The 23,858-nt window shown below is 36.1% G+C and overlaps 1 protein-coding gene across 1 annotated transcript in view; it reads right to left on the bottom strand.

The window, feature by feature from the left end:
- ctxnd1 (cortexin domain containing 1) overlaps positions 1 to 23,362 on the bottom strand; it is a 32,376-nt gene extending 9,014 nt beyond the window's left edge. Inside the window, exon 1 of the mRNA XM_077228081.1 lies at positions 23,232 to 23,362. The gene's annotated coding sequence lies outside the window, so the exon portion shown is untranslated. The remainder of the gene's footprint in view (positions 1 to 23,231) is intronic.
- Between the last annotated feature and the right edge of the window lie 496 nt (positions 23,363 to 23,858).

Raw genomic sequence — 23,858 nt, 5'->3', positions numbered from 1 at the left:
TTTTTACCATCCTTTGATTATGACTGGCTGTGAAGTGGATCTGGTAATGGTTACTGACTCTAGTATATGTTGCATAAACTTCATTTGTTTAAGGACGCTTTGCTCACCAAAAGGAGGTAGTTAAATATATTTACAGAAACATATTTAAAACATTAAATATACAACAAATGCATTCAGATGGGTGTAGCTTTTTAGGGATTCTTGTTTCCTCATGATCTCAAGATAATAATAATGCAAGGCTTCTTAGGGGTTCCATACTAAATTTAATTCAGATATAAGTTAGGAAAGTTCTTTACGGAGATAAATCAAACTCAAAAATTAAAAGTTATTTTATGATGAGGCAACACTGACCCTAAAATTACAGATTTTTTTTTTTTTTTAATGTCGTGATTCATCTCAGAGCTGGTTGTGTTGGTTTCATGGATCAGAACGCTTTATTGAAGATTTTTTCATCTCTGTGAGAATAAAAGAACAGGGAAATACTTCTGAAACCAGGAGTACTGAAAAGGTCACCGTTGCACTCCATTAGTCCTGCAGTTCTGCTGGGTAAGTATGTTCTTTTGTAGACAACAATACTGAACATGTACAGACATTGTCTGAGGTCATTTTAAGTGACATTATGTAAATTAAATGGGGGAACACTGAAAGGATTTAAACGTCACTCTAAGCCCAAAAACTTTGCAGTCTCTCTCTCTCTCTCTCTCTCTCTCTCTCTCTCTCTCTCTCTCTCTCTCTCTCTCTCTCTCTCTCTCTCTCTCCATCAAAGTTTTGCAGATGTTCATATAGTACTCGAATTAAATGAGGTTTAAACCATTAATGTTCTGCAATGCAGTTCAGAACATATCTCATTTATCACAGTGAATCCCAAATTCAATATGTGATGCTTCGCCGAATCATCACGAGGAGGCATGAGGATTTAAAAATTTTTTTTTTTACTTTATTTATTTATCAGGGACAACGTACAAAATACAGAGCCCGTTCTCATCCTTTGGCGGCATATGTGACGCCATATGACAAAACGGCGAAATACTACGCACATGGCACCCTTTAGCATGAATATAACACGCGAACCCAAGGCGTCATAAAGTTGACTGGCATCCTTTAGCGTGAATATGAGACGCAGACCCTACCCCACACCTAAACGTACCCATCACAGTGCGTGTTATATTGACGATAAAGGGTGCCATGTGCGTAGTATTTCGCCGTTTTGTCATATGGCGTCACATATGACGCCAAAGGATGAGAATGCGTTAAAATACATTAATCTTACGAAAAGATGTTTTGTACCAGAGTTAGCCGAAGCTAATTTTCATCTGCAGTCCCCGGGCAGGTACAGGCAATATTTACAACATTACATTACAAAATAACTATCAATAGTACTTAGCAAGTACATATAATATCAGTCCAACAATGGTCATTTAAAAACAATCAGATGTTCAAGATGAAAGAACTAATCAAAAGACCATCACAGCCTATAATATATACAACAAAGTCAAAAATGGATATGTCATTATGATGATAAAGCGCCATTTCAAACAAATGAATTGCCCCCATTTTAACTAAAACAATCTCAATAAACACCAAGAATGGATCAAATTCAGAAAGTAAATGCATGAATGTTTCACCAATCATTATTACATATTCGGGTCTTTAGCAACCTGGATCTATATCTAACACGGATGTATCTCTGTCGCGACACTATAAAACTCTCCTCTCCTATTGTTTTGTTTTCTGCCTGCGGTAACTATGAGTGGAACATCACTTCATCATTGTATATAAGACTTTGCCACCTTGTAGAATAAAGGTGAATTGCACTTATTCAGTCAAAAAAATAAAAAAAAATACTTACACTGTTACAGACCTCAGTTCGTTAGCAGCCCTACACAATTTTTACAAAAATAAATGAGGAAACAGGCATTCTTTAAAAAACAACAACAATTTTTTATAATGAATATAATATAATTAAAAAAATGAATGTGGAGGAGGATAGTGAATTACGTCCTGGTGCACCCATGCTACAATTATTTAAATCATAATCATTTGTTAACAAACATGTATTCATAATGAGCTCATCGTTTCTGCCTTAAATTATTACATTGTTTAAATTAATACATTTTAAGCTAACTGTGTGATTTGTATATGCACATTTCTGAAATACATAACTTAGACAGTTACCTCTGATAACAGATCACTCTAAATTGTAATTGTGAATTCATGCATTTTCTGTAAAGCTGCTTTGAAACGATGTGTATTGTGAAAAGCGCTATACAAATAAATGTGAATTAGAATGAGAATTGAACTAAAGACCCGAAGGATGCGTTAAAGGCTTAACCATATATTACCAAATAGGCTGGTAAGTAATTTTATATCAAATTATTATGTTGATTAAGTTGTTTATACTTTAAAAAAATGTAGTAGTGTGTAGTTTTAGTCTCATTTGATAGTTGTTGTTTTTTTTTTACTTGGACCTTGATGGGCACAAATTAGAAGATTTAATAAATAATATTGATTTATTTATAAGGTTGCACTTTATTTTACAGTAAATGCACTTACGTGTACTTACAGTGTTACAACTACATGGGTTAAGGTTAGGTTTAGGGGTTCAGGGTTAATGCCTAGTTATTCCCCAGTTATTGTAATAATAACTATAATAAGAACATATGTACAGTGCATGGGGAACAGGACTGCAAAATAAAGTGCTATTATTTATAATTTTAAATTGTTAAATGGATACTTCCAATTCTAAATTCTAATTGGATGAGCCATGTTCAAAGCTCATATTTACACATGAATTCACACATCAATCCTATATTAATGTGAGTTGTAACATTACTCAGTAAATTTTTGTTTGTAAGCTCTTCCTCATCTTGACATGTCTCACTCTGTATTTTTGTTACTCAATGTTTTGGCATCACTTTTGCTAGTAAATAATGTAAAGCAGTACTGAACAACCTGATATCCTTTCAGTCGATATCCTGTCTCATTTATATGACCCTTAGCGCTATTGAAAAGAAATCTACTGTAATAATGAAACAAATATCCAATCTGAGAGGCCTTGTCTGGAAGAACTTTAAGTCCACGAGCCCTTTCACGTCTTTGGTGAGGTCTGCTCTTTAAGCGGACATGCTGTTTGGGAACAGTAATTAGTGTTCACTCAAGGACGCAGGCAACTGTAACCATGGCAACGACATTAGCAATTTAATAGAGAATTACTGCTGTCCCCTCCAACCAGGAAACCTTTCATCTCCGAATTAACCCTGGTGTGGACACGGGCTGCGGCTTTGAAAAAAGAATCCCTAAATCCTTTAGAAACTGCTTTGTTTGGGGAATAAAGCGCAAACACAGACAGTATGAAGCTAAAAGTGTCTGCTCAGAGATTATTTCTGATAACCAGCTAATGACTTCTCCATTTATCTATTCAGTCCACTTCTGGAATGGTCACATTTGAAAGGAGATGAAAAACTGATAAATAGGTTTACTTTTTCTGTTTTCTACTGAGAATCAAAAGCAATTATTGACAAGCTGATTAAAAAAAAAACACCTTCAATATAGTGCATCAAGCAACTCTGAGAATATATCCAACAGACTAAGGCAAACTTTAGTCTGATTAATTAAAAGCCAAAAGGAGACAACACAGAAACCCTGAGAGCAATTCATAGAGACTACTGTCTAAAACCCAGTCCTAAAACCCAGAAATTAGCATTTTTGCACTTCATACAAATGCCTAAAATAAGCCTGTGGTTAAAACATGCTCAAAATATTTTTACATTGTAAAATTGGCTAAATGGGACTTCAGAGGTTGTCAGGGAAATTAAAGGAATAGTTCACCCATAAATTCTGTCAATCGTTTACTCACTCTCAAGTTGTTTCAAACCTGTATGAGTTTCTTTCTTCTGCTGAGCACAAAATAAGATATTTTTAAGAATGTGGGTAACCAAACAGTTCTTGGGCCCCATTGACTTCCATTGTATAGAAAAAAAATTACAATGGAAGTCAAAGAGGTCCATCAACTGTTTGGTTACCCACATTCTTTAAAATATATTTTGTGTGTGTGTGTGTGTGTGTGTGTGTGTGTGTGTGTGTGTGTGTGTGTGTGTGTGTGTGTGTGTGTGTGTGTGTGTGTGTGTGTGTGTGTGTGTGTGTGTGTGTGTGTGTGTGTGTGTGTGTGTGTGTGTGTGTGTGTGTGTGTGTGTGTGTGTGGCCTGGTAAACCCTACATTATGGGGACAAAATGTCCTTTCTTACAGTGTATTGTATTGTATTGTACAGTGTATTCGTGAATAAATCTGTCATTTTAAATGATTATTGTTCATCAAAAATTTTGGTTTTCCTTTTTGTAATTAAAACGTGGTTTGATGATTTGTCCTTTATCGGATCTTTCTCCCTTTAATTATTTTGTTTATTAACCCTCCTAGAACTTCTGGGCGAGGTGAAGGAGTTGCAACAGTGTACAAAAATCATTTTGTCATTTTGTCAATGTTGTCAGCTGCCATCTGGGACTTATACCAGCTTTGAAATGCAATTATTTAGGGTTGACTCTGCCTCTTCGTTACTATGTGCACTTATTTATAGGCCTCCAAGGTACAATAAGGAATTTATTAATGCATTTTCAGAGTTTGTGTCTGTCACAGTTCCTGTTCACTGTGATCATTTTCTTATTCTTGGTGATTTTAATAAACATGTGTGTTGTCCTTCTAAACCATTGGTTAGTGAATTTTTGCAGTTTGTTATTTCCTTCCTCGGCTGTTGTTAAATTTGTTCGATATTTTAGGTACTTCTATCTCTTTTTAATAGTAGCTTGATCAATGAAAATGTTCCTGTTTTAAACATGAAGTATGCAGCCACTTTATAAGAAACCTAATTTAGATCGTACAGTCTTAAGAAACTACCGACCTATATCCAAATTACCTTTTTTATCGAACATTTTAGAAAAGGTTGTTTCAAACTTGTTCCATACTTAGATGCAAATGCTGCTATATATATGTTCCAGTCAGGTTTTAGGTCCCTTCATAGTACAGAATCAGCCTTCTTTAAGATTTGTAATGATATTTTATTTGCAGTTGATTCTGGGAAGTAATTGCCCTTATTCTACTAGATCTCACGGCCGCCTTTGATACCATTGATTATGGTACTTTATTGCGCTGTTTGGAAGATATTGGAATTAAGGGACCCTCCTGGTTAACATTGTGGTGTACAACAGGGTTCCATAGTTGAGCCTATTTTATTTTCTTTGTACATGTGCCCTTTATAGGCTCAATTTTTCCTAAATATTCTGTATCATTTATATGCAGACGGCATTCAGTTATATATTCCAATAGATCCGAAAGGCTCTCAATCTTTCGATGCAGTTGTACAGAGCTTATGTGAGATTGAAGCCTGGTTGGCAAGCAATTTTCTTCATCTTAATACCAATAAGACTGAGTGAGTTGTCTTTGGACCCTTTTCTGCCTCTATGGAAATAATAAGTAGGCTGGACTTATGTCGATAAGTGTTTCAGATCATGTCAAGATTTTTTTGGATAAACAGGTCACTATTGTTGTTAAAGCTGGTTTTTATGAACTCAGAATTATTTCTAAGCTGAAACCAATTCTCTCCTTTAAGGACCTGGAGTCTGTTACTCTTGCATTCGTATCATCATGCACTGATTACTGTAATTCTTTATGTATAGGCTTCTGACAGGGTCAATTATCCCGTCTACAATTAGTGCAAAATTCTGAAGCCAGACTTTTTACTCGTACAAAGAAGGGAAAGAGAGAATTACCCCAGTTTTGGTTTCTTTCCACTGGCTGCTTGTAAAATTCAGAATTGAGTTCAGTTTTGTTGATGGTTTTTAAATCATTGCATGGTATTGCCCCAAAATTTATTGTTGACCTTTTGATACCTTATCAAAACACAAGAAATATGAGATCTTCTAGTCAGATAATTCTTCATGTTCCTAAAACTAGAATAAATTCAAAGGCTGATAGGGCTTTCTCTGTGGCAGCTCCACGCTTATGGAACTCTCTTCCAATGCACATTAAATCTTCCCCATCTGTAGATGCTTTTAAGTCTAGTTCGAAGTCGTATCTTTTTAGTATGGCTTTTAGAACTGACTGAGTAACAGGATTTAATTTTGTTTGTGTGACTCTATGTAATTACTTTTGTTGTATTATCTTTGCTGGTTAGCGCTTTGGTCAATGGCAGTTTTAATGCTATAGAAATAAAAAAATGTATTGTATTGTAAATGTATTGTATTGTGTTGTAAAAGCTTAATGCTGGTGACTTTAAAGTCATGCAACCTTGGTGAAGATCATTTATAGCCTAACTTTAGCTTTTTACTTCTGGCGATTGTATGCATTCATACAAAATTCATAAAAGTAATCCAAAAGTCATTGGAAAAATCCTATTGGTTTTGTTTAAGAGAATCAGGTTGAAGCTATTTTCTGGGTTGACCTACAAAAATATATCATCACTTCAGCTTTTTATTAAAGTGTGCTTCACAAATGGAGGGCTGCATATCTCGGCTGCCATGTCATCAAGCACCGCCAAAGGCCGTCTCAATTCAAAGGATCCTTGGAAGGCAGCCTTTGCTTTGCGTCCTTCATTCAGTTAATTTTGAAGGATGGATCAAGTGAATACTTCACATCCTTCAATCACCTACAATCCTTTGCACACATTCCAATTCGCGGAAAATAACTGAGCTTGTCTGAGTTCATTGCAAAATGTAAGACAAAAAGGCTTAATTCCTGTATCAGGTTGTTACAAAATAAACCAGCGGCGGCAAACCTTGACCCATTGGTTTTGGCTAATTTTGACCCCACTCATTTTCTGCAAGGACCTTATCCGTTAAGTTTACAGACATTTCATTTAACCCTAAAAAACAAAACAATGCAATACTAAATTCAAAATGCAAGTAAAATAAGATCAATAAGGAAAATTCCTTAAAGATGCAATGTGTAATATTTCTGAGGATCTATTGAAAGAAATGCAATATAAGATCCATAACTATGTTTTCAGCTGTGTATGAAGACCTTGCATAATGAACCGTTATGTTTTTATTGCCTTTGAATGAGACATTTATATCTCCATAACCGCGGGCACCCCCTTCTATGGAGGTCTACATATTGTGTCTACCGTAGCCCAAAATGGACACACGTGTTTCGTTACTATGTTGCTCTTCGTGCAAGGAAGCAAGCTTAGTTCAGCGAATAAAACCCTGACACAATGATGAACGAGTAACAATAATATTCTCAATTACATATAGTTTTACTGAATAATAATAATTAAGTAAACATAATTTCTTAAATTATCCTTGTAAAGAAACCTCATTGCTGAACTGGCTACTCTCTGCTGTCTCAGAGGATGACATATTTTCCTGTCGGAAAATACCACTTTGACACTTCAAAAAGTTCATAAAGAGATCGTAAAACTAATCCATATGAATTGGTCCGATTAAACAGATTAACAGATCAAATTTAGGCTTTTACATTTACAAATGTATCAACTCACATATCAGTTGTGGTAAACTGAAGCTCAAGCAAGTTCGCTTGACGTCGAAGCAAGTTACGCTGCACGTTTGAGCATCCTCCAGAACCAATGAGGTTCATTGTTGTGTTACGCAGCACGTTTGAGCTTCCTCAAGAACCAATGAGGTTAATTCTCGTGTTACGCAGCAAGTTTGAGCTTCCTAAAGAATCAATGAGGTTCATTCTCATGTTACGCAGCACGTTTGAGCTTCCTCAAGAACCAATGAGGTTAATTCTCGTGTTACGCAGCAAGTTTGAGCTTCATCAAGAACCAATGAGGTTCATTCTCGTGTTACGCATCTCGTTTGAGCTTCCTCAAGAACCAATGAGGTTCATTCTTGTGTTACGTAGCAAGTTTGAGCTTCATCAAGAACCAATGAGGTTCATTCTCGTGTTACGCAGCACGTTTGGGCTTCCTCGAGAACCAATGAGGTTAATTCTCCTGGTATGCTGCACGTTTGTGCTTCAGCAAGAACTAATGAGGTTCATTCTTTGTGTGTTACGAAGCACGTTTGATCTGGTGAACTATCCCTTTAAGGCAAGTATGCGAATGAAAGCTCTACTATGAAATATGTCATACCGCTATTCATAATGCAACCTTGGTACTAACATAAACTGTGTTCATCTTCAGTTAGTTTTTTCTTTCAGGCCAACTACTGTCATAGCAGAGCAACAGTCTGAAGAGAATCTTACTAAACAAGTAGGTTAAAGTTAAACCGTCAACATATTACAGCTGCCTGAATAAAAAAAAAAAACATTGTCACAGACATTATCACCACAGCAATGCAAGAGAGCATGTGAGTATGTTCAATACACACTTTCAATGTGTTGGCCAAGCATCCAGGTACTTGCATCCAGAATGTTTCTGGCCTTAGTTGAGTCTTTTACCAACATGTTTTGGTGGTTAAAGGGTCTAAAAGCTGTCGCTGGAGATAAATTATTTTCCAGACTGTTATCATTTAAGCTGTGATAGTGTATGACATTTGCAGTATTTTGATAATTGCATGCTATGATTAACGACTGAGGGTGAGGGTGTTAAGCTGTCGAAGCTGTGATAGGAGATAGTGTGTGTGTGTGTGTGTGTGTGTGTGTGTGTGTGTGTGTGTGTGTGTGTGTGTGTGTGTGTGTGTGTGTGTGTGTGTGTGTGTGTGTGTGTGTGTGTGTGTGTGTGTGAGTGAGTGAGTGAGAGAGAGAGAGAGAGAGAGAGAGAGAGAGAGAGAGAGAGAGAGAGAGAGAGAGAGAGAGAGAGAGAGAGAGAGAGAGAGAGAGAGAAACTACAGTGCCACTGCAGGCCTGACATGAAGAACAACTCAATTTCCGAGAGACTAGAGGGTAAATACGTTCTTGGACTTCTTTAGACACTCTTATGAGCCTTTGTGTTTTGGGTTGTGTTGCATGAAAAAATGGAAGCTAGCAGCTAATAATATAATTTATCATGGCAAGGGATGGGAATCAGAGGGAATTTAACAATTATTCTGACTCGGATTAAACTTTAACATTTTTTTACATTTAAAAAACTATTCCCTATAACAATTCCATTATCCATTTTTTTTTAAAGAAAAGTTTTATCCAAAATGTATAAATAAGTGTCCTGCACAAAACGACTGTAAAAAATAATAATAATGAATATAAATATTAATAATTTTTATTAATTAATTCCATTATTCATTTTAATGTATTGTCTTTTTACCTGTTTTCCAGTAATATCTTTAAATCCTAAAAAAACATACATATATTGTTTGAGCTGCAACACTGCATGAATAAAAGATTAAAAGCATATTACAAATTTAATACAACCACAATATGAATAAGATAAATATAAACAGATATCTGTGATTCATGAGTCTTGCTGATTCAAGAAAAATAATTAGTTCATAAGAGTCTTTTGTTCACGAATCAGACTACAGAATGATTTTAGCGTCCATATGCTACGCACTGAAAACCCCTTGGGTAGGATTAGGGTGGGGAGTGCGTGTGTATTACACGCGTAAACTGCGTAGCATATGCACGCACAAACTATTTTTGGCGTATAAATGGCACGAGAAATAAAATTCGTTGTATAGATACGCGCTTTCATGAGATCGGGCTCAAATTACCCACAAATAATGCTTTTTTTGTGCTCAAACATTTAGGTGCATAAGCTCTGATAAAGCAGGATCAATCAGATTCAAAAAGAAATACAAAAGTTGACAAACAGATTGAATCCATTTGGTGATAATATTGGCCCGAAGTAAAGAGAGAATAATAAGCAATTTCTGTAGGCCGGTAAGGAACACAAGTGTAACAAGGTGGGAAAAACTCACAAAATATTACAGAAAGTATTTATACCCTGGGTGTGAGTAAAGTCAGTAAGTTTTAGTGCAATGTGATCATTTTAACTAGCATTTTTGGGATAAAGAAAATCCTCTCCGGGTCAAAATCACCCGAACACAAATACAGTGTTCCATGCGCTTTGGCAGCAGATACAGACGTTCAAAACTGTTAATCAAACTGAAAGTCATGATAATCATTCGGTTCCATTACTTTTTAATTAATGCAACTGCTTTCCAATTCCCAGCTGTAATCACGGCCATCTGTCAGAGATGAAGACCATAGAGAGAGCATCTGTTCGGGCCAATCCTGCAACATGAATACGCACTCACACTTTCTTTAGGGTGGATTGTTCATAATCTCTGGACGCTATGTTGATGGAGATTAGATACCTTTCAAACTGACAAGCAGTTCCTCTATTACAGTCAGTGCTTGAAGTGTGCCGGTACTGGTCGCCACTTCTATGTTTTAATCAGTTGCGTAACTTAACTTTTTCTTGCGTACTGGCACTTCTCACATGTTGCCGGTACTCTGAGTGCACACACCGAAACGTAGAACCAAGCTATTAATTAATTAATTATATTCATCGCGCGTTCGGAGCTTGTAGAAGCTGTACGAACTGAACTGATGAGTCTTACTGAAGGCCATTGTTTTATTTTGCATGAGTGGCGCGAGAATCACCGTAGGCGCGTTCACCAGCGCGTTCCAAAAGTGTGATAAAATTTGCACAAGCCGTTCCTATGCGACGCTGATGATAACTGTGCAACCCATTTGAATTATTTTGAGAATATAGTAAAACGCTACGGAGAAAGTCAAACATGATCTAAAACAGCCACAAAAAAGGCTGATGAAAACATGCACCAACATAAATTAGAAAGCTTTTTCTACTGTATTTACTGTGGTAAATTTTGACTAGTTGTAGAATTTATATTAGATATTCTGTTAAGGGAATATATTTTTCATTAAGGATTTTATATTACAACTGTGGCATGTTGTAGCCAGTCTCTAAATGCATTTGTTGCTATTTTTCATTACAAATTCTATAGATAAAAACGAAAGAAAAAAGTTTGGCCTTAGCATGAGGAGCCATCAATAGTCTTACTTGTAATTAAATCCTTATTGTAACAAATTATATAGTTAAACAATTACAAGAACTATGTTACTTTTAAGGCTGAGCATAAGTTAGAAAGAGCTTTGAAATATGGACCTTCTTGAATCAAAGACAAACAATTGGCTTTCCCCATGTGTGAAATGTCTTCTGCTAATAATGATAGATATTAGGAAAACCCTGCTTTCAGATATTCCAATGAGATGACAGGAAATTAACATGTTTAGTCTAAGAACATTTTATTTGAAGATAGTTTGACATCCCATTGCACTTTGTAAACAAGTGATTGTTAACTGTGGGCTACTTTATTGTAGTTATGTCATCAACCGATTTGCATGCTTGGACCATTTTGTAAAAGACCATTTTGTGAGTACCGGTTTTATTTTTCCCACTTCAAGCAGTGATTACAGTTCTGTTTGTTGGTGTGTTTGCATTTAACTCCAGGGAACACTTCTCTTGCTATACCGCACACTTTTCCCTTCACCCTCCCCTTTTCCTCTTTATTATGTTCAATCTTCTCTCACATTCTCTCCTCTTTCCACAGGATATTTGTCTTTTAAAAGTACTGCATCATCATTTGGTTCCAAACTCATTTATTTTTAATGTAGAGCACAATAGGAGAATTTTACGAGCACTTTTATGTTAAAATTCTGGGTCCAATAGTAGTTACGAGTCCTAACTGAATTCAATACAATTCAACAAAAATCACACTATGATCATCAAAAAAAAAAGTTGTGTAAAACAGTGAACCTAAACATGAGATCATATGTGACCCTGGATGACAAAACCAGTCTTATGGGTAATTTTTTGAAATTGAGATATACATCACATGAAAGTGTAATAAATAAGCTTTCCATTGATGTATATGGTTTGTTAGGATAGGACAATATTTGGCCGAGATACAACTATTTGAAAATCTGGAATCTGAGGGTGCAAAAAAATCGTAACATTGAGAAAATCGCATTTAAAGTTGTTCATTTATGTTCGCGATTGTGCTGCATTCACTCACAAACATAAATGTTTTATACATTTACGGTAGGAAATTTACAAAATATCTTCATGGAACATGATCTTTACTTAATATCCTAATGATTTTTGGCATAAAAGAAAAATTGATAATTTTGACCCATACAATGTATTGTTGGCTATTCCCACAAATATACCCGTGCTACTTAAGACTGGTTTTGTGATCCAGGGTCACATATGCTTTTTAAAGCTGCATTTAACAACAGTTTTTAAACATTTGTTTTTCACAAAATGAATAATGTTAAAAAAAAGTAAAACATTTAATATTATTAATGTGTGCTTTCCTAAAGCTTAAACAGTAGAGCTTGGCGCTAGCAATGCCAAGATCAAGGGTTTGATTCCCAACAAATTTTGGGTGTCTTTAAAATTTGCGGATCAACATCACAACATACAGAAATAACATCACGATCGTAATTGGAATTTTGTATGCACATTCCACAAAACCTCAGAGTATCGGAAATTTGCAGGCATGACACCTATAAGAACACAATTTTCCAACAACTCAAAAACGTGCTGCGGCTCAAATTGACCCAGAACATAATATAAGGGTTAGAACAATGTTCCTGATTCATGCATGTGAACATGTTCATGATGCATTGCACAGTCCGATGTGTATGACACAACCGAACACTGGTCTTCTAACACTTCACAGCTTCCGATCATTTGATTTCACATGCTTCTCTGGATCAAATAAATGGAGGCAACTGAGTTGATGTGATGTGTTTTAGCAGAGGGAGTAGGGAATCCAGCCAAAAGGCCTTAAATCAATTCCTCCACAATTCCAATGGCAATAAGCCCACATGAGTTCACTTTTTCTCACTTTCCTGCTGCTCATCAGGATAAGCGAGCCTACGGTACTATTCTTCTGACACAGAAAAGCCTACAAATCAAACAAATGGCTTCATATTAGTGTCAGGTGTAGATGTTTAATATAACATAATTTCTGAGTGAATTCCCAGATGGACGATGGGATTTATACTGATTTGTTAACTTGTAAGTCACTGATTCAAGTCAAGGTCTATGGAAATATTTAGCTAAATGTTGCTACCTGTTTATTACCTGTTTTAAAAGTTGCATTCAGTATAATCTTGTTTGTTCAAATTGAAATGTTCTTAATTGAGATCATGTTTATTCGTTCAAGAAAAAAAACAAAAAACCTTACGGTAAGATTTTTAAAATAAAGTCTCTTATGCTCACCAAGGCTGAATTTATTACATCAAAAATACAATAAAACAGTAACATTGTGAATTATTATTACAATAATAACTTTTTCATATACAAAATAAAGTTTTCAATTTGAATATTTTTTAAAATGTAATTTATTCTTGTGATGCAAAGCTGCATTTTCAGCATCATTACTGCAGTTTACAGTGTCACATCAGGATCTTTCAGAAATCATTCTAATATGATGATTTGCTGCTCAAGAAACATTTCTTTTTATTATCAATGTTGAAAACAGGTGTGCTGCTTAATATTTTTGTGGAAACCATGATATAGTTTTTGTATAGTTTTTTGTATTTTTGTACATTTTTTCTCTCCCCTGAGCCAGCGGAGATTTTTAATATTGACCGGTACAACATGAATTTTCCTAACCCTCAAAAAAGAGATGGAGTCTTTACCCTTTAAAAATTATTGGCTTTTATGCCAGAAATATGTTTATGCAAGTACACAAACACAGACACAATCTCCCGTTTTTCACCTTATTTTGCATAATCTATTTTTGTTTGTGTCTGCGCAGGTTTTAAGAGGTTATTGTTTAGTTGTGGCACAGTAGGAGGCTAGTTGACATTTCAAGTAAAGCACACATAGGCCTACTTCATTTTAATTTTAGTTTAAGTTTTAGTCTTTTTTTTTTTTTAAATATCTCGATTTAGCATGTTGTGTTATAGGGACTCTCCAGACATAATGATTTTTATACTGTAAAAACTGTATATTCTATCTCCCTAAACTAACCCTACCCCTAAACCCACACACACACACACACACACACACACACACACACACACACACACACACACACACACACACACACACACACACACACACACACACACACACACACACACACACACACACACACACACACACACACACACACACACACACACACACACACAACCACACACACACACACACACACACACACACACACACACACACACACTGATTGGTGTGTTTCCAGGAGAGCATTGATCAATGTCACATCTGTTTCCACCTAGTGCTTATTCCAGATAAATCACATGCCAATATTGATGTGTTTAATCATTTCTAAATAGCAGATGGAGTCTGATACAGATCCTCCCATTGCCAGTCCAACGGTTTCATTCATTATTAAAGCTGCAGTGGGTTTTACTGCAACCACCAAACAGAAAATACCTTTTTTGCTCTAATAATAGGATTAAAAAAAAAAAACGTGATGCCTTATTCTTTATCAATTGCATTGGTCCTATTGTCAACTAAATGACCTGCCTGTTTCCAATCATTGCAGGAATGTCAAAACAAAGGAAAAATTGGTTATGCTATTCAACTTGATGAAAGCACACATTTTATAGATTCAAGAGTGTGCATGTGTAAATGCAAAAATACAATATAAGTGCAATGCAAGCTAAAGAAAAGCTATACAAAAAAGGGATAATGCAAGCAACATAGAAACTTATATTTTAATATATTACTGGTGTTTTCTAGTGACAAATTTAGTTTTAGAGGCTCTTAAAAGCATGAAATGGACTTTTCATTTAATTTGTATCTGCCATTGAGATGAATGACAATGCTAACATTTCTTTCCAGATGCAATAGACTTTAAGATCATTTAAACAAATGCTTTCTCTCCATCCTAGTGAAAAAAAAAACTATACCAAAATGTATTTACAGTTTTTTTCAGTCGCTAACAAGCGTTTCTCCAACCAGTTGTCACATTTTCAAAACTCTAAACACAATTAGCACAGCATCGGTCTTTTGTGGCCATACCATTCACACATTTCATGTCGTTTTCACACAATATGCAGTCAGTGAACACATTTCCACAATGCTTACATTTTCTCAACAGCAAGCTATACCTCCCAACAAAATTATGGATTGTTTTTGTATTTACAAATGTTAACACACACCATCCCACAATAGCAAAAACAATATTCCAAACCTTAGATACAGTATAAAAACATCTGCTTCTGCAATTATATCAGTTCAAAAACAATATATCTCAGCTGATTATAAACAAACAATTGAATAATTGACACACCGTAGCTGATTTATGTTGGGTAAATTGGGCCAACCATAGCTGATTCCAGTCTGGCTTAGACTCAGTAGCAGGGGTTATTTTTTTCTATTACATTGACACTTATACAGTAAACGGAGGACTTTGAGGAGTTATGTTTTTGGAGACAGAAACAGAAAAAGACAAACACTGTAATGTCTGGACGAGAAAGAGTAAGAGCAAGGGGCCCAGGGAGAAGAGCAGGCCCAGTGAGAGATGCAGTGAGAGGTGCAGGTGCAGTGAGAAGTGCAGGTGCAGTGAGAGGTGCAGGTGCAGTGAGAGGTGCAGGTGCAGTGAGAAGTGCAGTGAGAGATGCAGTGAGAGGTGCAGGTGCAGTGAGAAGTGCAGGTGCAGGTGCAGTGAGAGGTGCAGTGAGAGGTGCAGTGAGAGATGCAGTGAGAGGTGCAGGTGCAGTGAGAAGTGCAGGTGCAGTGAGAGGTGCAGTGAGAGGTGCAGGTGCAGTGAGAAGTGCAGTGAGAGGTGCAGTGAGAGATGCAGTGAGAGGTGCAGGTGCAGTGAGAGATGCAGTGAGAGGTGCAGTGAGAAGTGCAGTGAGAGGTGCAGGTGCAGTGAGAAGTGCAGTGAGAGGTACAGTGAGAGATGCAGTGAGAGGTGCAGGTGAAGTGAGAGATGCAGTGAGAGGTGCAGGTGCAGTGAGAGGTGCAGGTGCAGTGAGAGATGCAGTGAGAGGTGCAGTGAGAGATGCAGTGAGAGGTGCAGTGAGAGATGCAGTGAGAGGTGCAGGTGCAGTGAGAAGTGCAGGTGCAGTGAGAGGTGCAGTGAGAGGTGCAGTGAGAGGTGCAGGTGCAGTGAGAGGTGCAGTGAGAGGTGCAGGTGCAGTGAGAAGTGCAGTGAGAGGTGCAGTGAGAGATGCAGTGAGAGGTGCAGGTGCAGTGAGAGATGCAGTGAGAGGTGCAGTGAGAAGTGCAGTGAGAGGTGCAGGTGCAGTGAGAAGTGCAGTGAGAGGTACAGTGAGAGATGCAGTGAGAGGTGCAGGTGAAGTGAGAGATGCAGTGAGAGGTGCAGGTGCAGTGAGAGATGCAGTGAGAGGTGCAGTGAGAGATGCAGTGAGAGGTGCAGTGAGAGATGCAGTGAGAGGTGCAGGTGCAGTGAGAAGTGCAGGTGCAGTGAGAGGTGCAGTGAGAGATGCAGTGAGAGGTGCAGGTGCAGTGAGAAGTGCAGGTGCAGTGAGAGGTGCAGTGAGATATGCAGTGAGAGGTGCAGGTGCAGTGAGAGATGCAGTGAGAGGTGCAGGGCCAGGGAGAGGGCAAGGTAGAGGTGTAAGAATGAGTGGTGGTGGCATTCCAAGGGCTGCAAGAACAGTAGTCAGTGATGAAATTGCCACTATCATTGACCATGTAATCAACCACGGTCTTTCACTAAGAGAGGCTGTAAACAGTAAAGGAAAAAAAATGATTTGCTTTTTACTGGAATGCTTTTGAATGTGAACATTACAGTACATGTGGACATACAGTTCCCAACCAAGACATTTAGTGTAAAAACGGTGGATTGCATGTTTTGCATGCAAATACCTGTAAAACTGAAACACAAAAGTCTATGAAGTTTTTGTAATGTCAACAATAGCCAGTATTTTGAAACCTGGTGTACTTTGATTGACTGCATGTACCTTGTGAAGTGAAAACAAGTATTATTCTTTGACAGAATAATTTCATTCTGAGTCAGATTTCCAATGTTTTGGTAAAGTTAGTGTGTGCAGAGAAAGATGTGTTCTATTTTGAAAAGAAGAGTTAGTATATATTTAACAAAATGTGTTTTTGAGAAGAAAACTATCCATTTGGCCAATTGTGTTTTGTAGGTGTGAGTCTGTGTTAAGAGTTTAGAAAAAGTATCTGAAGTATGGGTAAGCGCTTGTTAGCGATTGAAAAAAACTGTAAAATACATTATTTCATACTAAGTACCATTAACATATTTACTGACATAATGCTTGAGGCTTACTGATAATTACTGTGTGTTTTGATATCAGATAGTATGATCACTGTCTAATATCAGTCTTTAAAATTCAAGATACTTAAAGTAAAGTATAACAAAAGAAAATTAGTTGTTCCAATTTAGCAGACTTTAAGTATACAATTTAATAATACGATTGCAGGGTATTTATATTAAGTAGGCTACATAATATTTAAATGTATTTGTAGTATATTTTGCATAAAATAAATGTATTTCAAAAGACATTTTGATATAATTATTTTTAGGGTCCTGCTCTTATTCTTCCATTCATTCTCCTATACATTATCTATCTCTCTCTCCTACCTTTTTCTTCAGATCTCTCTGACAGGATATCTTGGTGCCCAGAAAATATTCTGCAAATTAATTTCCTGTATGACCTCCATTCACCCCAATAAACCTCAGGTCCAAACTGGAAAGTTTAAAGCGCAATTTCCATTTTATCGTCATTGCTAAAGTCTGCTGACTATAAGGGTCTTTACTTCCACAGGTTTAAAAGACCAACAGTTTTATTTTTAAGGGAAGGAGAACATTGCTGATTTAAAATTTCCAATGAGATTATTAGCAAAAACCATCAAAGTGTGAGTTCAAAAGAAGGGGGCCACACTTTGATCTAGAGGGGAAATAGTGAAGGCAAAAATTATTAAGCTATGGTTTAATAAATCATATTCGTCACGATTCCAGGCACAAATCGATGAAGTGTGTTTGCCAGTATAATCTTTCATTTTTAATAGTCTGACTCTGGCACCAACACACATTCTCTATGAGGAACATTGTTGTCAATATAGGCTCTCTGGGACTGTAAGAAAATGGTGCTTTGTTGTGGTTATTTCATGCAATAACAGAGTAAATGTTTCATATTAGCAGCTATTAGTGGAATTTTACCTCAGTGTGCTTTTTCTTTGGCCATTAAGTCTCATAAAGACTGTGACCTAAGATTATTTCTGTTATCTTTCATTATGTTGCCATTCACATTCAATTCAAAGTCAAGAACATCTTGATTTCCATAACTTGATCTATTTTGGATCTATTAGGATTAGATATAGATGGTAAGGTTGAATTCGATAAAAGTTAAGTTGCTAATAAATTTAATCTTTTTTTTCCATCAATTGAAAAGAGCTTATTGGATAAGCTCTCTTTGTCTAAGGAAGTATATAGAATAGATTTTGTTAAAAGTTTTTACTTAAAAAAGGGGATAGTATACGTCACTTTTTTGTTTTTACTTTACAGTTACAGTAGGCTAGATGAAATTACTAAGATGTTAGAAGAACTTCAGGTGTCCAAGTCCACTGGGCTAGATGATATTCCAGCGAGACTTTTAAGAGATGCTGGAGATACTATAGCTCCAGTTATTACATTTATTGTGAATCTTTCTTTAGAAAAGGGTATAGTTCCATCTGACATGAAAATAGCCAAAATCATTCAATTGTACAAGAAAGGCAATAGATATGATCCTGGAAATTACCATCCGGTTTCCATTCTTAGTGTGGCATCAACAATTTTAGAAAAGTTAGTGCACAAACTGATGTAACAATATGTATGTTAGAATGGTTTAATTTATGAATTTCAATCAGGTTTTAGAAGATCTTATTCGACTGATACTTCTTTACTTTATTTAACAGACTTTATTAGAAAGCAGATTGATGGAGGTAAAATGTGTGGAATGGTACTCATGGATCTTCAAAAAGCTTTCGAGAGTGAACCATACAATATCGCTAGATATATTAAGTGTCATGGGTTTTTCAAGTATGGTCATAGCCTGGTTGAACTCTTATTTAACTGTGAGAATTTAAAGGGTAGAAATTGATGGGATACTCTCTGAGGAGACATTCATTAATAATGGAGTTCCTCAGGGAAGTGTCCTAGCCCCCCTTCTATTTCTCTTATACATAAATGACAAGCAAGCTGTTTGTGACTGTAATTTGTTTTTTTTATGCTGATGACTCTGTTCTACTCGTTTCAGATAAGGATGTTTCCAAAATACAAGTGATATTAGGTGAGGAGCTTTGCAGGGTAAGAGACTGGCTCTCTGATAACAAACTTTTATTGCATCTAGGAAAAACTGAATCCATATTATTTGGGTCGAGAAGTAAATTTGAACAAAGCTCCTAACTTGTCTATCAAGGTAGGGGATTATGTAATATCAAATAGAAGTACTGTTAATTATCTTGGATGTGTTTTGGACAATGATTTAAGTGGTACGAGTATGGCTATGAAAATTCTAGGGAAGGTTAATTATGGGACAAAATTTCTTGCCAGATGTGTTGGTTTTTTGGATAAGCAAAATTTAAAAATACTTGCATCATTTTTAGTCCTATGTCATCTGGAGTACGGATGCATTTCTTTGATGTCCGATTTGTCTCGTTTTTGGCTGGTTAAGTGACAGAGATCTCAAAATAAATTGATATGGTTGGTTTTAGGTTTTAATAGCTTTACACATGTTGATGCTTCCCATTTTAGATTTATTAAGTGGTTACCCATAGAAAGCAGAGTTGTGCTCTTTAAATTAAAGATGGTATATAAGATAATTAATAAAAGAGCTCCATCGTATTTTAATATGTATATCTCTAGGGTAAGTGAGAAATACTGTTATAATACCAGGCAGAGTAAAAATGGATATTACATTATGTCGTTTTTAAACAATGTACGGTCGAAGGTCTTTTGAATACTCAGGGGCCCAGGAATGGAATAAGCTGCCTCTAGATAGAAAGAGTATGTCAAATATGGTTGGTTTTAGTATGAAAGTCAAAAGTCAGCAATTTAATAAGTTGTTTTAGTGATTCATTTGTATTCATGTTTTTGGGTGGATGTTTAACCCTTGAGTGTCACCGTCCCACAGGTGGGACGTTTGCCATTATATATTTAAAACAATGATATCTTAGTACAAACCTAAAGTAATATTGACAAACTATATATCATCTGAAAGATTAAAATCTCTAGTTTTCATATTTGGTGTTTTCTAAAATAAATTAGAGAGGAACAGTAATTTATCAATTTGCAACAAGAATATTTCATATTCATTAGGAGTATTTAGGCCTTTATTTTGAAATAGCAATAAACATGAAAAATCATGAAAGATTGGTAGAAACCTCAGTTTGTTTTCATGCCAAGAGTTCAAAAGATAACACCAATTCCATTTTATGAGAAAAAAAAGGTCTGAAAATGTTTTAAATATAAAGAAAAATATTATGGATTCTCGATTTGTGATGCAAACGCGAAGTTACCTTTCGATGCAGCCTTAGATATTGTTCTAAGTAGTTTAGTTAAATCTCTGACCAATCGTCTTCTTCCTGGTCTAATTTCTTTCGCTGTACATATGTCATCTGGTATAATTGAAACGATTGGCTATGAGCTACGAACAGGCGCATTTGATAGACATTCGTAGCACCCTATAAAACCACGCCTCAAATACGTGAAAATGAACATTTGGTTTTACATAGACTCGGTCTGAAGTTAGCCAGGCTAATATAAACCTACAATTTGGAACACAACTTGTTCAGATTTTTGGCTTTCTTTTTCTTGCAGTTTTAAGGTAAAATATATTTTGTAATATATATATTTAATAATTATATTTTTACATTGCACATGTTCATAAACTAAAACTTATAGAACGTTTTTTTCTGTTTCATTTTTAATAATTTCTACACTTCTACAATAATCTGGAAAATGTCTTCTTTAAAACAAGACGAACCATAGGTCTGAAGCTCAAACGTGCTGCGTAACACATGAATGAACCTCATTGGTTCTTGCTGAAGCTCAAACGTGCTGCGTAACACGAAAATGAACCTCATTGGTTCTTGAGGAAGCTCAAACGTGCTGCGTAACACGAAAATGAACCTCATTGGTTCGTGCTGAAGGTCAAACGTGCTGCGTAACACGAAAATGAACCTCATTGGTTCTTGCTGAAGCTCAAACGTGCTGCGTAACACGAAAATGAACCTCATTGGTTCTTGCTGAAGCTCAAACTTGCTGCGTAACACGAAAATTAACCTCATTGGTTCTTGCTGAAGCTCAAACGTGCTGCGTAACACGAAAATGAACCTCATTGGTTCGTGCTGAAGGTCAAACGTGCTGCGTAACACGAAAATGAACCTCATTGGTTCGTGCTGAAGGTCAAACGTGCTGCGTAACACGAAAATGAACCTCATTGGTTCTTGCTGAAGCTCAAACGTGCTGAGTAACACGACAATTAACCTCATTGGTTCTTGCTGAAGCTCAAACTTGCTGCGTAACACGAAAATTAACCTCATTGGTTCTTGCTGAAGCTCAAACGTGCTGCGTAACACGAAAATGAACCTCATTGGTTCTTGAGGAAGCTCAAGAGAAGAGAAGACGAAAGCTCTCGCATTTCATCAAAAAAATCTTCATCTGTGTTCCAAAGGTGATCAAAAGTCTTACAGGTTTGGAACGACATGAGAGTGAGTAATTGATGACAAAAATTTTCATATCTTTGTGAAATATCCCTTTAAGTACAAACATTTAATTCTCTTAAATGATGTGTACATTTTGATTTTATGACAAGTTTATTAAACTTATCAAGGTTATTAAAGTTAACTGAAATGAAAACTAAAACCATAAAAACATATTTTTGTTGTTTGAAATACAATAAATGTCAATTTAAATAAAATAAAATATAAAAAAATAACTTATTTTATTTCAGCTAGTTGCTAAGGCAACATTTCTCATTTTCATTTAGTTTACGTAACATGACATACAAAAATAACTAAATCTAAAACTAAAACTTAAATAAACTTCATAAAAAACTATATAAACATAAAAACTAATAAAGTGACAAGAAAACACAAAACAATTACTAATACTAACTTAAATTAGAATGAAAATGGGAAATATACACATATAACTAATTAAAAAATTATAAAAAAATATAATAGTATCTCAATGAGTTTCATGATGATTTTAATAGCTTATCTAATTAACTGTCTAATCTAGTTATCTACAATTTTGAAGATGATAGTTGCTTTTAGAAAATGTATTAATATGTCAATCAAAAATATGTATTTATTTCCTATAAATATATCTTCTCTGTGTGTGTGTGTGTGTGTGTGTGTGTGTGTGTGTGTGTGTGTGTGTGTGTGTGTGTGTGTGTGTGTGTGTGTGTGTGTGTGTGTGTGTGTGTGTGTGTGTGTGTGTGTGTGTGTGTGTGTGTGTGTGTGTGTGTATGTGTGTGTGTGTGTGTGTGTGTGTGTGTGTGTGTGTCTGTGTGTCTGTGTGTCTGTATGAACGTACATGAAATGCAATTTTCATTTGATTGATAACTTCTAAAAATGATCTGCAGTATAACGTAGATGTTTTTTGTCTTCTCAGCATTTTAAGCATACTTAAGTCACTCATGTAATTCTATGTGATCATTAATACAGCACACCTTGAAGATGTTGACAGTCGCCGGAGAGAATCAGTCATAAATGATTACAGTGATTCGGATTCTGCTTGATCATGCAGGACTGACTGATATGAATCAATAGCTGTGATAAGAGACACACTTCATGTAGCTTCACCTTACCTTTGTTACAGTGCTATTCAAATATTTAAATTGAGAAAGATTAGCCTATCATAATTTAGTGATTAATACAGTAAGTCATGCGCTCTGATTGAGTTCTGAACAGTTCATTTTCTCAGACAGAAAGATATTATGATGAATTGTGAAATTTAAACGGTTACAAATGCCTCTGGTCTGACTGAACAATTTTTTTATGGCGATTGCATGAAAGACTGAACGATTCACAGGCAAAAGCATCACAGTGTGCTTTTTTAATCCTCATCTTAAAGATTACAAAAACTTTCTGCATTCCCTTGGCCATGAAAGACAACTCAGTTATTAAAACAAGATGAAGTCGTCAATCCTCAACATCATTATCCATCTTTAAACAGGTAAAAGTGCTCAAACTACCTCACATTCAATGAAACATGCAACAATTATTTGGATCTCTTGGAACAAGACAAGAGACACTGTGATCAGACTCTTCGTTCTGGCTTCCCAAGGCGGATACGAGGGAATGGGAGCAGCAGAGAGACATGACAGAAGGAGAGAAAGGATATGGTCCTACCTGAACTCACATCCCGTGGAGCAGAAAGTGTGGATGAAGTGTTTCCTGATGCATGCTGCAGAGCGTCTGACACTGAGGCTGTGGATCCTGCTGCAGCTCAGAGCTCACTCGTACTGCATTGCTTCTTAAAACAGACTGAGAGAGAGAGAGAGGAGAGAGAGAGAGAGAGAGAGAGAGAGAGAGAGAGAGAGAGAGAGAGAGAGAGAGAGAGAGAGAGAGAGAGAGAGAGAGAGTGTAAGGGCATGAGTATTTGGAAATGGAAGTAAGGGACTCTCACTCCACGTACTGCATACACTCACAGACAACATTCTGGTTGTGACCAACGTTTGATCATATTTATCTGACTGTCTTGACATCTGTCTGTCTATCCATCATTCTATCTGTCTATCCGTCCATCTCTTTGTATGTATGTATCCATCCATCCATCCATCCATCCATCCATCCATCCATCCATCCATCCATCTGTCTACAGTAGTTATCCATCTATCTATCTATCTATCTATCTATCTATCTATCTATCTATCTATCTATCTATCTATCTATCTATCTATCTATCTATCTATCTATCTATCTATCTATCTATCTATCTACGGTATCTATCTATCTATCTATCTATCTATCTATCTA

The sequence above is a fragment of the Siphateles boraxobius genome, unplaced genomic scaffold (genome assembly GCF_051911475.1).
Source record: "Siphateles boraxobius isolate OS27281-9 unplaced genomic scaffold, OSU_SipBor_1 130, whole genome shotgun sequence".
Taxonomy (NCBI): domain Eukaryota; kingdom Metazoa; phylum Chordata; class Actinopteri; order Cypriniformes; family Leuciscidae; genus Siphateles; species Siphateles boraxobius.
Note: the sequence above shows the minus strand (reverse complement) of the source record. Positions and strands in the feature narration are given on the sequence as shown.